Source organism: Capsicum annuum, chromosome 4, assembly GCF_002878395.1.
Source record: "Capsicum annuum cultivar UCD-10X-F1 chromosome 4, UCD10Xv1.1, whole genome shotgun sequence".
Classification (NCBI taxonomy): Eukaryota; Viridiplantae; Streptophyta; class Magnoliopsida; order Solanales; family Solanaceae; genus Capsicum; species Capsicum annuum.
The window spans coordinates 211,399,038-211,411,820 of record NC_061114.1 but is presented as its reverse complement, the minus strand read 5'-3'; the positions used below and the strand labels follow the sequence as shown (position 1 = coordinate 211,411,820).

General features: G+C 29.1%; 1 long non-coding RNA gene across 1 annotated transcript; it reads left to right on the top strand.

The window, feature by feature from the left end:
• Positions 1–4,709: 4,709 nt before the first annotated feature.
• On the top strand, positions 4,710–6,920 carry LOC124897714. The gene is made up of 2 exons (XR_007054596.1): positions 4,710–5,080; positions 6,773–6,920. It is a non-coding gene; the product is annotated as an uncharacterized LOC124897714 (long non-coding RNA).
• Positions 6,921–12,783: the final 5,863 nt, after the last annotated feature.

The following is a 12,783-nucleotide window of genomic DNA, read 5'->3' as shown; positions in this document are numbered from 1 at the left end:
TCTTTTGTCGTTTGGTGCCGACAATTTTGACTTTATTGTTTTTGCTTTACATCTTCTTCTTTTTTTTGTGTCTGCTAGACAACTGTAATTGTCTTCAATCAGATGAGTTGTCATCATTATTCTTCTTAAGGTGCTCATGTTCTAAAAATTTATAGGTCATTGCCCATGTTGCTGGTGTAGCTTGGAAGTCATTCATTTTTTAAACAAATTATTTTCTAGTTTAAATTCTAGATGCCAGATTTCTAGTTCTAGCTCAAAAATGATTTTCTTTTGATAAAACAAAGATTTTTTGCAGACTCCTGCAAATTAATTATAAGCATATCCTTCCTTTCGGATACAAAGTTCTTGTTTTAATTCTGGTAACATTTTTAACGAAGCTTTGAGTTTACACTTTCAAGTAAAAAGAAAAGACTTATTCAAACCAGATAATCATATAATGAGTATATATTATCAGGCTTTATATACGGTTACCAATTCAAACTATGGAAATATCTATAAAAATAAAATTTTAATCGAAATTGATCAAGAATGTACAGGTATAGCTAGAATAGTTGAAGCAGAAATTCAACAACCAAATATTCCTATTGAATATAAAATTCATGTGGGAAAAGCTATAGAAATAGGAAGCACCACAGCTTCAAATCCAAGACTCTCGATAGAATACGGGAGAAATTCCATTCGCAGAGGTAATTCTAGAAGATTTCATATTGAAAATCCTAACAGAGTTACAGAAGTTTCAGGAAAATTCTTTAATGGAAGCGACTGAAATAAACAGACAATCCTAATATAGTCAGGATCATCAACAAATCACGTCAATAAAAGTATCTTAAACGGATTAGTTAGCTATGAAGGTAAGCCTTACACTTACAAAATATTTGAGGGAAATAGCTTTGAATGCTAAAAAATGATAAAACTACCAATACAACTAGGAACGGTCAGAATAGAAGTTCCTTGTTATATTAGTAATCATGAAAATGATTATAATATAATTTTAGGAGGAACATTTCTAAATAATTTAGATCAATATAACATCCAAAAAGAAGGAATTCAAATAACCCTTGGAGATAAAACTTGTTTTATCCCAAAAATTTAAATACCAAAAGAAACCTCTTTTAATGTATCAGTATTCGTAGAATTTACAACCTACGAAATAAAACTAACCTCTTGTTGCCAAATAGATAATGGGTCGGAAACTTGTTTAGCAAAATCTTTTTTAATAAAAAATTAGGAGATCAATAACAATAGCAATATCATTTTAATAGGCATTACCGGAGATAAATAAAAATTAACGAAAGAAAAATATATGAAGTTCGTTCTCTTCCTCTGTGCGCTTACCTCCTTGTTCCGTAAACCGGTCGCTGGTAGATCTGATCGGATCCCGGACACGCGAGAGCCCAGCCCGGGAGGAATGCATGGTTCCCTGGCGCTTCATGGGACGGACGTTCGCAGTCCTCCTCCATCTAATCTAACCCTACCTCGTTCGCCCAGGTCTGCCGGCACAATAAGAGAATGAGGGAGCTAATCTGCTTGCTTATGCAGGCGAGGACCGCTCGGCTAGGGCGCGCCGCTATCATAGTAGCAGCATGTATAAGAGCTGAAATAGGAGTAGGCCCCTCCATGGCATCAGGTAACCATACATGAAGGGGGAATTAGGCGGATTTAGCAACTGCATCGACAAATAAGAGAACAACACATAAAGTAACAGAGGCTTTTATAAGAAAAAAGGCATGGTTCTAAAGTAAAGGAAGGGCTCAGAAGAGCCAAGAATATCAAGAAAAATAAAGAAGAACTCTTTTCTTTGTCTCGACCAACCCTATCCCCTAACCCTCGAAGTGAAAAAGGCGCATCTCCCTCGGAGTCTCCGTCCGCTTCTTCTGCTTCTACAGCCTCCCTCGTCGGCCATGCATCGTTGAAGTCCCTCTATCCCCAAAAAGACTGAAGCAAAGCGCATGGCAAAGAAGCAGCCAGCTGACTGCCCCCTTCCACTCGGCCTTTCTTCGCTGTGTGAATAAGGTCTTAGTCTGTATGGGCATTATGGACATCAAAGCAAAAATTCCAAAGCCAAAGGTTTTTTTCGATGCGTATGCTTAAATGTCCGCTTCAACCGCTCTTTCACCTCTTTTATAAGCAATTCTTAATATCGCTCGGGCTCTCGGTGATAGAGGGGGATCCCATACGGTTCTCTCTTCAGCGGTGCAGGTCTCGGCTCTCCTCTGCTTGAACTGTGCCCGAAACCTGTCTTTTATCTCAAGGTGCTTGCCCGCCTTACAACAAAGGGCTCGGAGGAAAACGTTGAAATAATTTTAGGATCTAACCTGAGGTCCTCCTGTGCCTCTTTTATTCATATACACACGATAATTTTGATCGTTTAGATCAAGTTCTTCAAGAGCATAGACTAATTCGTCTAGTTCATTCATTCTCTTCTGTTTCAGTAAGCTCTTCGATTTTTGTTTTAGAAGTAGAGACTTCCTCTTTATCTTTAGAGGTTTTTGAAATTTCTGCTAATTTTTCTAAATCTTGTCTATGTCTTTTTTTTAAAGATTTTGATATAATCTTTTCATCTAAGCTTCCTTCTTGATAATTTCCTTTATTTGAAATTCTTGAGGTAAAAATTTCATTTCTAATTCTTTTTCCTAATTCTTTATTAAAAACTTCAGTTTTTTCAATAAGTTTACCCATATTGGCTGGTGAATTATTTTTAAGGGTTTTAATTTCTTCTTTTATTAGATTTATTTTAAGACTTATACGTTTTTGCATAGCTAAAAGATCATCTAACTTATTTAGAGCTCTTTCTATAAATTCTTTGTCATTCATTTTTAAAAAAAAAATATATTTTCTAGTTTAAATTCTAGATGCCAGATTTCTAGTTCTAGCTCAAAAATGATTTTCTTTTGATAAAATAAAGATTTTTTGCAGACTCCTGCAAATTGATTATAAGCATATCTTTCCTTTCGGATATCGAGTTCTTGTTTTAATTCTGGTAACATTTTTAAAGCTTGTTCTTTATCCATAGTGTTTAAGTAAATTTATTATCCTAAAATACCTGTAATTTTATAGATTTTTATATAATATTTTAATCTACTTGTGTTGTATGTAATATCAAGTTCTATATCTTTGATTTCTTTTGTTATTAAATCTCGTTCTTTTATTAACATATTGTTAATGATTAACCAATTATTGTTTTTTGTTATAATGCTTTCTATCCAAGCTAAACTTTCTTTACGATATTTTAATATCTCTTTAAGCTCTTTTCTGTAATTAATTTCGGCGTATAACCAACTTTGTCTTAATCTAATTCTACCTATGTATTCTACAGGCATATTTTAAGTGAAAAGAATCTCTGGATATTAAATGAATCACTAAATTTGCTTCTAAATTAGAGATTAAAGTGATTAAATAATTCAATCTTTAGGGATCATTTTTTGTTTCATTCAATTGTTTATATTCTAAATAATTACTATTTAGAGCCTTCTTGACTTTTTAAAAGGTTTCTCTATTTTTGAATGGTCTTCTCATCAAATATATTTAGCAACTAGGCTCTAATACCAATAAAATGAAGTTGTTTTAAAAACAGGGTGAATATGAGAAATATTTAGACAATTAGTCAGTATAATAACCATCATCATAGTCATAAGGCCAATAATCGTTATCATCAGAGTATGACCGAAAATCATCTTCATCAGAATCTTTGTAAGAATAATCAAAATTGCTAGGTATCTTTTTAAATGAGTGAGTAACACCTCTCTCATCTGGAAAAGGTAATAGAGTGTGTATGTAAGTATAAAAAAGATCTGATTAAAGATTTTTCTAATGTTATAATCAGTTTGAGAAATAAAAAGTTTGTTCATATATCCTTTGTCAAGAGAGAACATTTTTCAGAAAAATTATCGTGTCTCCTCTTGATTTATATCTCTCATTTTATAGATCTAAGGAGGGGTAGATTTACAATATCTATATGTTACAGGGGCATTCCTTTACATTTTTGCTCGCAAATCTAAAAATTCTCCGGACTCTCTTTTACAGTCTAAATCAAGAAACTGAGCTGCTTCAGCATCACCTATTGGTAACCTATTTGACATGAATTTAGCTTTAGAATTTATATGGTATTGACTATTATAGTCTTTCCATTTTTTGGATCTTGGTAAGAAACTACTTCTTTGTACAGGTTCTATCTTTAGAGGTTTTTGAAATTTCTTCTAATTTTTCTAAATCTTGTCTATGTCTTTTTTCTAAAAATTTTGATATAATCTTTTCATCTAAATTTCCTTCTTGATAGTTTCCTTTATTTGAAATTCTTGAGGTAAAAATTTCATTTCTAATTCTTTTTTTCTAATTCTTTATTAAAAATTTTAGTTTTTTCAATAAGTTTACCCATAATGGCTGGTGAATTATTTTTAAGGGTTTTAATTTCTTCTTCTATTAGATTTATTTTAAAGCTTATATGTTTTTGCATTGTAAAGCAAAAACAATGAAATCAAAATTTTCAGCACCAAACGACAAAAGAAGAAAAGATGTAAACCCCAGATAACAGAGACTGGACCCCATGGTCCAAAAGGAGCCAATCAGAAAAAAAAAAAATCTTATCTTATCTCTTATCTTATCCTGATAAGGGATCAAAAGATAAATAAGAAATTGTAAAGGAATGCCCCTGTAACATATAGATATTGTAAATCTACCCCTCCTTAGATCTATAAAAAGAGAGATAGAAATCAAGAGGAGACACGATAATTTTTCTGAAAAATGTTCTCTCTTAGAAAATTGCTAGGTATCTTCTTAAATGAGTGAGTAACACCTCTCTCGTCTGGAAAAAGTAATAAAGAGTGTGTAAGTATAAGGAAGATCTGATTAAAGATTTTTTTTATGTTGTAATCAGTTTGAGAAATAAAAAGTTTGTTCATATATCCTTTGTCAATTTTTTATGCTGGTAACAAATGAAGGTTGCGATCTTCAGCCTAAACGGAGGAAGGACGACGTAACAAGTAGCCTGAAGATAGTTAATTGCAATAGGCTAAAATAGTTCTTCATAGTCGGAAGGAGAAGCACTGCGGTGCTGATAAAACCAACATAGAGGAGAGTAAAGGTATATAAATAAATTTTGTTATTTCTTTAACTTATTAGCATAAGAAAAATTATTTTTCATATCCACTTATACTATCTTACATACTAATTATTACCAATTACCTATAGAGAATTCTAATCCATATGAAAATAATACAGCCACTATTAAAAGAATATCACAATTGGTATTGGGAAATCAAAATAAATATCAGAAGACTTAATAATAATATAAAAAATTTAAAAAATTATTCTCGAAGAATATATCGGTTAAAAAATTATTTAAATAACTCTCAATATATATATATATATATATATATATATATATATGAAAAAATGTAATTAAAAAAAAAACACCCCTACGTGAAACCAAAAAAATAATAACTTTTTTTAAAAAATCATTCTCCCTTAAAAGACTTTACAATAGATAAAATCATTTAATCTTTTTCCTTTAATTTTTATTTGATTAAATAAATATATAGAATGAAATTAAGAGTCCTAAAAATATAACTATGAAACCCGAGACATATAAGAAAATTAAGAGTCCTAAAATATATGGAAGGAATTAAGAGTCCTAAAATAGAAAAAATATATTTCTTAAAAAAATAAAAATTACCATAAATATAGCTATTATGATGTACCTTAAATTACTTGATAACTTGGTACCAACCTAAAACTAAAAAAATAATAATTAAAAAAAACTCACCCCTGACGTGAAATCCACAAAAACTATATAATAATAAAAAAATTATAATTAAAAAACCCCAGAGATAATATAATAATAAAAAGTTGTAATTAACAAAACCCCCCAAAATAGCATAATAATAAAATAAATTGTAACTAAAAAAAGCCCACCACTACGTGAAACCAAAAAAATAATATATTAATTAATGCATATCTATTCCACCAAAAAACATATAATATCATAATTAAAAAATTGTAATTATAAAAAAAATCACCCCTACATGAAACCCAAAAAAATAATATAATATAATAATTTTTAGAAAAGAAATTTTCCTTAAAAGACTCTACAATAGATAAATTCATCTTTTTAAATTTTTTTCTTCAATTATTATTTTATTAAAGATTAAGGTTTCCTAAAATATATGGAACTGATAATAAAATAAATATATGGAAAGAAATTAAGAATCCTAAACTATATAAATATGATTCCTAAAATATATGGAAGAAAATTAAGAGTCCTAAAATATTAAAAAAAAAAAAATCTTGAAAAAACAAATATTGCCATAAATATAGCTGTTATCATGTTACCATAAACTTGGTAAGCTAATATTACTTTTTGTTTTATTGAAAAACTACGACATTTAAGAAAAAAAATTTGCCTACTACATTAAAAAACTTGTCATACAATTATAGGCATAATAATACATATATAAACACTAATATAAATTATGTAGTCGAATGCCAAAATTTTATCTGTGAATTCTTTTTGTTTATGTGTTCAGTCTCGAGCTTGAATTTATACTTTATAGGATCACTTTTTTTTTTTTTGCTTACATGGAGTTTGTTCGATGATTTTCTTTTAATTATTTGTATCTTTTCTGTATTTTGGACTTTCTTTTATAATCGTCAATCTTGTGTGATTTTTTTCTTTATGTTTAATTTGTGTGCTAGCTTACAATTGAATTTCTATGAACAAAGTGGTGTGTATAGCTCTTAAACATGTTAATAACCTTTGATTTTATTTTGAATGTAGTGTATCCATGAGTCCATGGTCATGAAGAGCATGGAAACAAACACCAAGTTGTTGAAATTTCTGACATTCAATGTATTTTTATTTACATTAAATCTTCTCAATTAACAATTATCTATAAATAATACACGATAATTTATTATTGTTAACTTCAAAAATATATTAAGACTTTAGAAAACAAAACTGATATCATAATAAATTTATCTCTATAATCATAAATACTATAAAGAGTTAATTGATGATAAAATTATCTACCTAAACATGTTCCTTTTTCCTATATGCGATAGTTATTGGAGAATAATTTAAATATAAAAAAAGAGACACAACTAATATAAATATTATTAATTAATTGGTTAAAGGCATCTTAATTTTAAATAGATTATAAATCTAAATAAAATACTAAATTTTTATTTGCTTCCTTTTAGGAATGTGACTCAAGCACGATTTTTTACCACAAATTACAAAATTTTAATTTCTTGAAATCTAAATTAAAGTAATGGTAGAGTTTACCATGTTACTCTTTCTTTTATTATTTTACTTTTTATTCTTGATTGTGTTAATAATATTTATACTAATAGTATTGTTGTAAATTTATATTTCAATAATAATATAAATCACTTCATCACTTTAGATACTAAAAAGTAACTTAATTTCGTCAAACATATGACACAAGCAGATATTATTTGCGCTGATTTTATTTTTTTTTGGTATGGCGAACAATAATTAATCCAACAAATGAGATATTAGCAAAGTTTGAATAACACTCAATCAAAGTGCTATTACAATGTACTTAAATGGCATGAACTCTGCAGGTAAAAAGATATTCAATTTATTATTTATATTATATTTTTATTAATATTTGAACTCATTAACGTGAGGTACACGCGCAAGGCACGTACACCTAAACTAGTAATAATAATAATGACAACAACAACAATGTAGTAACTACAAAAGTTTGGAGACTTCTCTATAAAATATGAAAAATTAGGGTAAGTTTTAAAATATAAAAATAGGGTTATATCTTGGATAAAAAAAGGGTAACTTACATAAATTAAATCTCAAATTTTTAATAGGTTGTAATACTTTTTATCATAACTTTGTTAAATTATAAGATATCTCGAATTTTGATTTTTGTGATACATATCTTTAGCCTTGATACGCATGCATTGTGATATATTTGTAACTAGATGGTTAGTTAAATAAGAAAGTAACTGATTTTCAATTATTATGGGGAGTAAATTACGTGTAAATCGTGGCATAAATACATCTGATTTCGGATGTATTATAATGGTACATCTGACTTCGGATGTATCATAATGGTACATCTGACTCCAGATGTATCATAATGATACATCTGGTAAAATAACTCAGTACTCATTCAAAATTCAATTTTACACAAAAATAAATATTTTACATATGTTAAATGTATCAAATATTTATGAATGAATCAAAAATATGAATCACTATTAAAAAGTATTTGTCATATGTATCACCAGTATTCTGACCACAAATGTATCACTTATATCTATCATCAATATACTGATAACAAATGTATCACTAATATGTATTACTGTTTATGGTACGAAAATGTATCGAGAAATTAACAACTTTATATATGTAATTAAGTGCATTAACACAAAATATACGTGTCAACACCGAATTCGATATCTGATTTTGGTCATCATCATTATCATGGTTCCGTCAAAACTATGAGATGTTATAGCTTCTACAGAATGGAGATTCTTCAAAAGAATATGAATGTTTGCCAACATGAAGCACACAGTAAAACTTTCAAAACTTTGAAAAAATAAAAAAGATTAATAGAGATGGAAAAAAATTGAACCAAATTGTAAATTGCAAATGATAAGATTTGATGAAAAAAATTTAATTTGATTTTTTTTTAGATATTTAAGAGATTCTCCATCATTATTTACTCTCTTAAAATAAATGCAAATATGTTACTTCCTTATTTAATATGTATCAAGAGGAAAAAAAAATGAGATTTTATGAAATATTTTAAAAGATAAGAGATTTTATGTATTTATGCCTCTTAAATTTATGTTTTTGCATAAGTTATCCTAAAAAAAAAGGTAATTTGAAGGTTTGATTTTCAAAATCTTACCAAAAATTAGATAAATTTGTGGTCCAACAAATATTTATTAATTTTTTTCTGAAAAAAACTTTCAAATTTTATGATTAAATGAGAACTTAGAATTTGATTTATCTAATTATTAACATAATACAATACCTCAAGAATTTAGTGTCTTCCTCGATGGTAAATAATTGTGAATGAAAACAGGGAAGAAGATAACAAAAATATTTTTTTCAAAATCTCGATCTGTCTCTCTTTTAATCTCCCCAGGAGTTCTTAACCATTTTTTGTTACTTCGTAACTTGAAACCGCAATCAAAAATCGAAGATGAAAAATGCTTATCATTCGAGCATCACAAAAAGTATTTTTGTAAAATTAGGTCTTGAACATAACCTATATCTCAAAAGCTAGCTGACCAAAGAAAAGAAGATTGTTCAAAACGTATAAAGAACGTATAAAGAAATCACTCATCTAATTAATCACCAATACGAGACTTTTTTCATTATTCAAACAATTTCTGAAGGTATTTTCAGTTGCCTCGTAATTATTAAACAAGTTCAAATTTTTACACGTTATATGAAAAAAACAGTTTATGTGCTAATTAAAAAAGAAATATGAACGACAAAACATCCCTTTCTTTCTACATCATTAGTCAACTTTTTCTATTTTTTTTTTTATATTACGTGCAAGTATGTCTTGTTCCTTAAATGTTGGATTTAATTAATAATTGTGACCAATGGCACCCATATTTTTTTTCAAAGATAATAATTTGAGACTAAATCAATCTGCCCTACTATTTAGGAGTCTATAATTAGCCTTAAATACGGTTTAAATTACAAGTTGTACCCTATCGTCATGTCAACTATATATCATCATATTTTCACGATTAATAATTAAGAGCATAGTTTGAACACTCATTTAGTCAACAAGTTTGTTAATATGGTTTAATGACATGCTAAATTAGATGACAGAAAACGTGAACCTATATTTTTTAAAAAAAATAAAATATGATAAGTGATAGTATTTTTCAAAACATGAAGTTTAAGTGTGTATTTTAGCTCAGGATATGGCTATATTCATTAGGAACATGTCAAACATGAAAATTCGTGTACGAACAACCTAGATATAATTTTTTTTTTTTTGAGGTTCACCAATCAAGTATCATAATTATAACAAATAAAATGAAAAAAAGAAAATCACTCCAGGCGTACTGTACTTATTATTCATTTTGGTTCAACAAATCTTGTTGATTTGTTTTTGGGGCTAAGTTATATGTATTGAGCTCAAAATTACACGTACATATGAACGTATATTATGTCTTATATAATATTTTATTTTCCCCTCAAAATTAGCTAGTGAAAACATGATATGCCTAACCTACTTAGGTAATTCATTCATTTAATTTATTTTTAACTTAATTCGCTTTAATCCATCCAATTGATCAACTTATCTAAAAGTTGGGCTAGTACCGGGCACGAATGCATAAGAACCTTGTAATATTTTCTAAAAGAACATATTTTTATTTTATATCTTTTATATAAACATAATAAAGACGAAAAAGTTTATTAATATTTGAACAAATTATAAAAAATAAAAACAAAGAAATTAAACCTAGTAAAAATGAACAGATTGGACTTTGACCATAATGTAACTCAATTTTACCTAGCCGATTTCAGCCTAGATAACCTTAAGACAATCTAATAATTCACCTATTTATTAATTTAGCCTATTAATTTTAAGAGGGATAAGAGGGATGGTTTCAAGTACTTAGGGGCCATGATTCAGGGGAATGATGAGATTGACCAGGATGTCTCTCACCGGATCGGGGTGGGATGTTGAAGTGGAAGCTCGCCTCAGGGGTGTTGTGTGATAAGAAGGTGCCGCCCAAGCTTAAAGACAAATTTTATAGGGTGACAGTCCGTCCGGCCATGTTGTATGGAGCGAAGTCTTGGCCTGTCAAGAACTCTCACATTCAAAAATTAAAGGTGGCGGAAATGCGGACGTTGCGCTGGATGTGTGGGCTTGAGGTTAGGGTTCGGAATGAGACTATTCGAGATAAGGTTGGTGTGGCTTCAGTGGAGGACAAGATGCGGGAGGTCCATTTGAGATAGTTCGGACATGTGATGAGGAGGGACACCGATGCTCCGGTTCGTAGGTGTGAGAGACTTGTTTTGGATGGTTTCAGGCGGGGCAGGGGTAGAACGAAGTAATACTGGAGAGAGGTGATTAGGCGGGGCATGGAGCAGTTACAGCTTACTGAGGACATGACCCTAGATAGGAAGATCTGGAAGATGCGTATTAGGATAGAAGGCTAGTGACTTTTTCGGTAGGTAGGATAGGGCTTTACTTGACCATTGCAGTATTCTTGTTATGTTGCATTATGATTGCTTACTATTCTTTTTTTACTACTCCTTATAGGTGGCGTATTTATGTCATGTCATATTGTTCCATGCTTTGTGTACGTTTTTGATGACTTATCTTATCTTGTGTCGGGGGTCTATCGGAAACAGTCTTGCTACTTCTCCGGAGGTAGTGGTATGGACTGCGTACATCTTACCCTCTCCAGACCTCACTATGTGGGAATGCACCGGATTTGTTGTTGTTGTAATTTTCATCCGCTCAAATTTAATGTTATCCACATATTTCACACTCCTAATATTAAAACAATACCTTATTTAATTTCTCTTTTTTTTTTTTTTCCTTTTTCGTTTCCATAGACCTACTTACCAATGTGATATTTCCCCATCAAGTCATTATTTTAACCAAAAGAAAACTCTTCATATAGACATATTAAAACCTCATATTTTCGTTTTCTTCATCCCCACCCCCCTTTCTTTTGTTAATAGTTTGGACATTTAAAATTTAAATGAATGAAGTACCACCACATATATCTTCATGTCTGTCTGGTTAAATATCACCAAACCTGCTTCTACTATAAAGTCAACAATGGTTGCTATCATGCATTATGGTAATAATTATTGAAGATTAATTAATTACTTGCCCATTTCATTAGGATAACTAGTATATGCTGCTAACATATGGGGAACATTTGGTGAAAATTCTATCTTTTGGTAAAATTGTCTCATTCATTGAATCTATCTTCTTATTAGTCTTTAATTCATCTAATTAAGCTTTCATTTTTTTTACTGTTGCTTTAAAAAAGTTTAGTTTGGCAAAGACTATGATATATGATTATTGTGTTGTCTAATCCATCTTATTGGTTACTCAAATTTTATTTCTACATTTTTAAATTAGTTAATATTTGGGTGTCCTATAAGATAGATTTGTTCGAATAATAAAAATGACCCCTTATATTTGAGGGTACATTTGAAATACTCTTTTTTAAAGATAATTCTAAAGTAATTTTAGTGCTTTAAGTTTGGCAAATCAATGTCTTTTATTCATCACACTGTTAAAATTTCTTTAGAATAAGGCGCAAAAGTCAAATCTCTTTGAACAATAAACAGTAATACAAAGAGTTTTCATTGAGCCAAAATTGTTTCTCTCATTTTTTTTTTTTAATTTTTTTTGTCATATTTTTAAATCATTACACAACCATTATTAGATAAAACTGATCAGTAAGTTTGAACTACTTGTTCTGATAAGAATGTTACTGACACGTACGTGCAAGCTTCGTTGATATAAGTAGTATACTCGTCAATTTCTTTGTCGGGTTATTACTTGATAAGAAATTTAAGAAAATAAAAAAAATATTAAATATTGTGATTTTAAGTTAAAAAAAAAATAGAATATACAAACTTTTATTTTGCTAGATTATATATCAATATTTTTTGGAATAATATCTTTTTGCTAATCACTTTTCAAACGCTAAAAAATAAATAAGAAATTTACTTATTTTTCAAAAAAATATTTTCTAGAAAGACATTTTTCATGGAATATGTTTTTCTTCGTACCAAACACA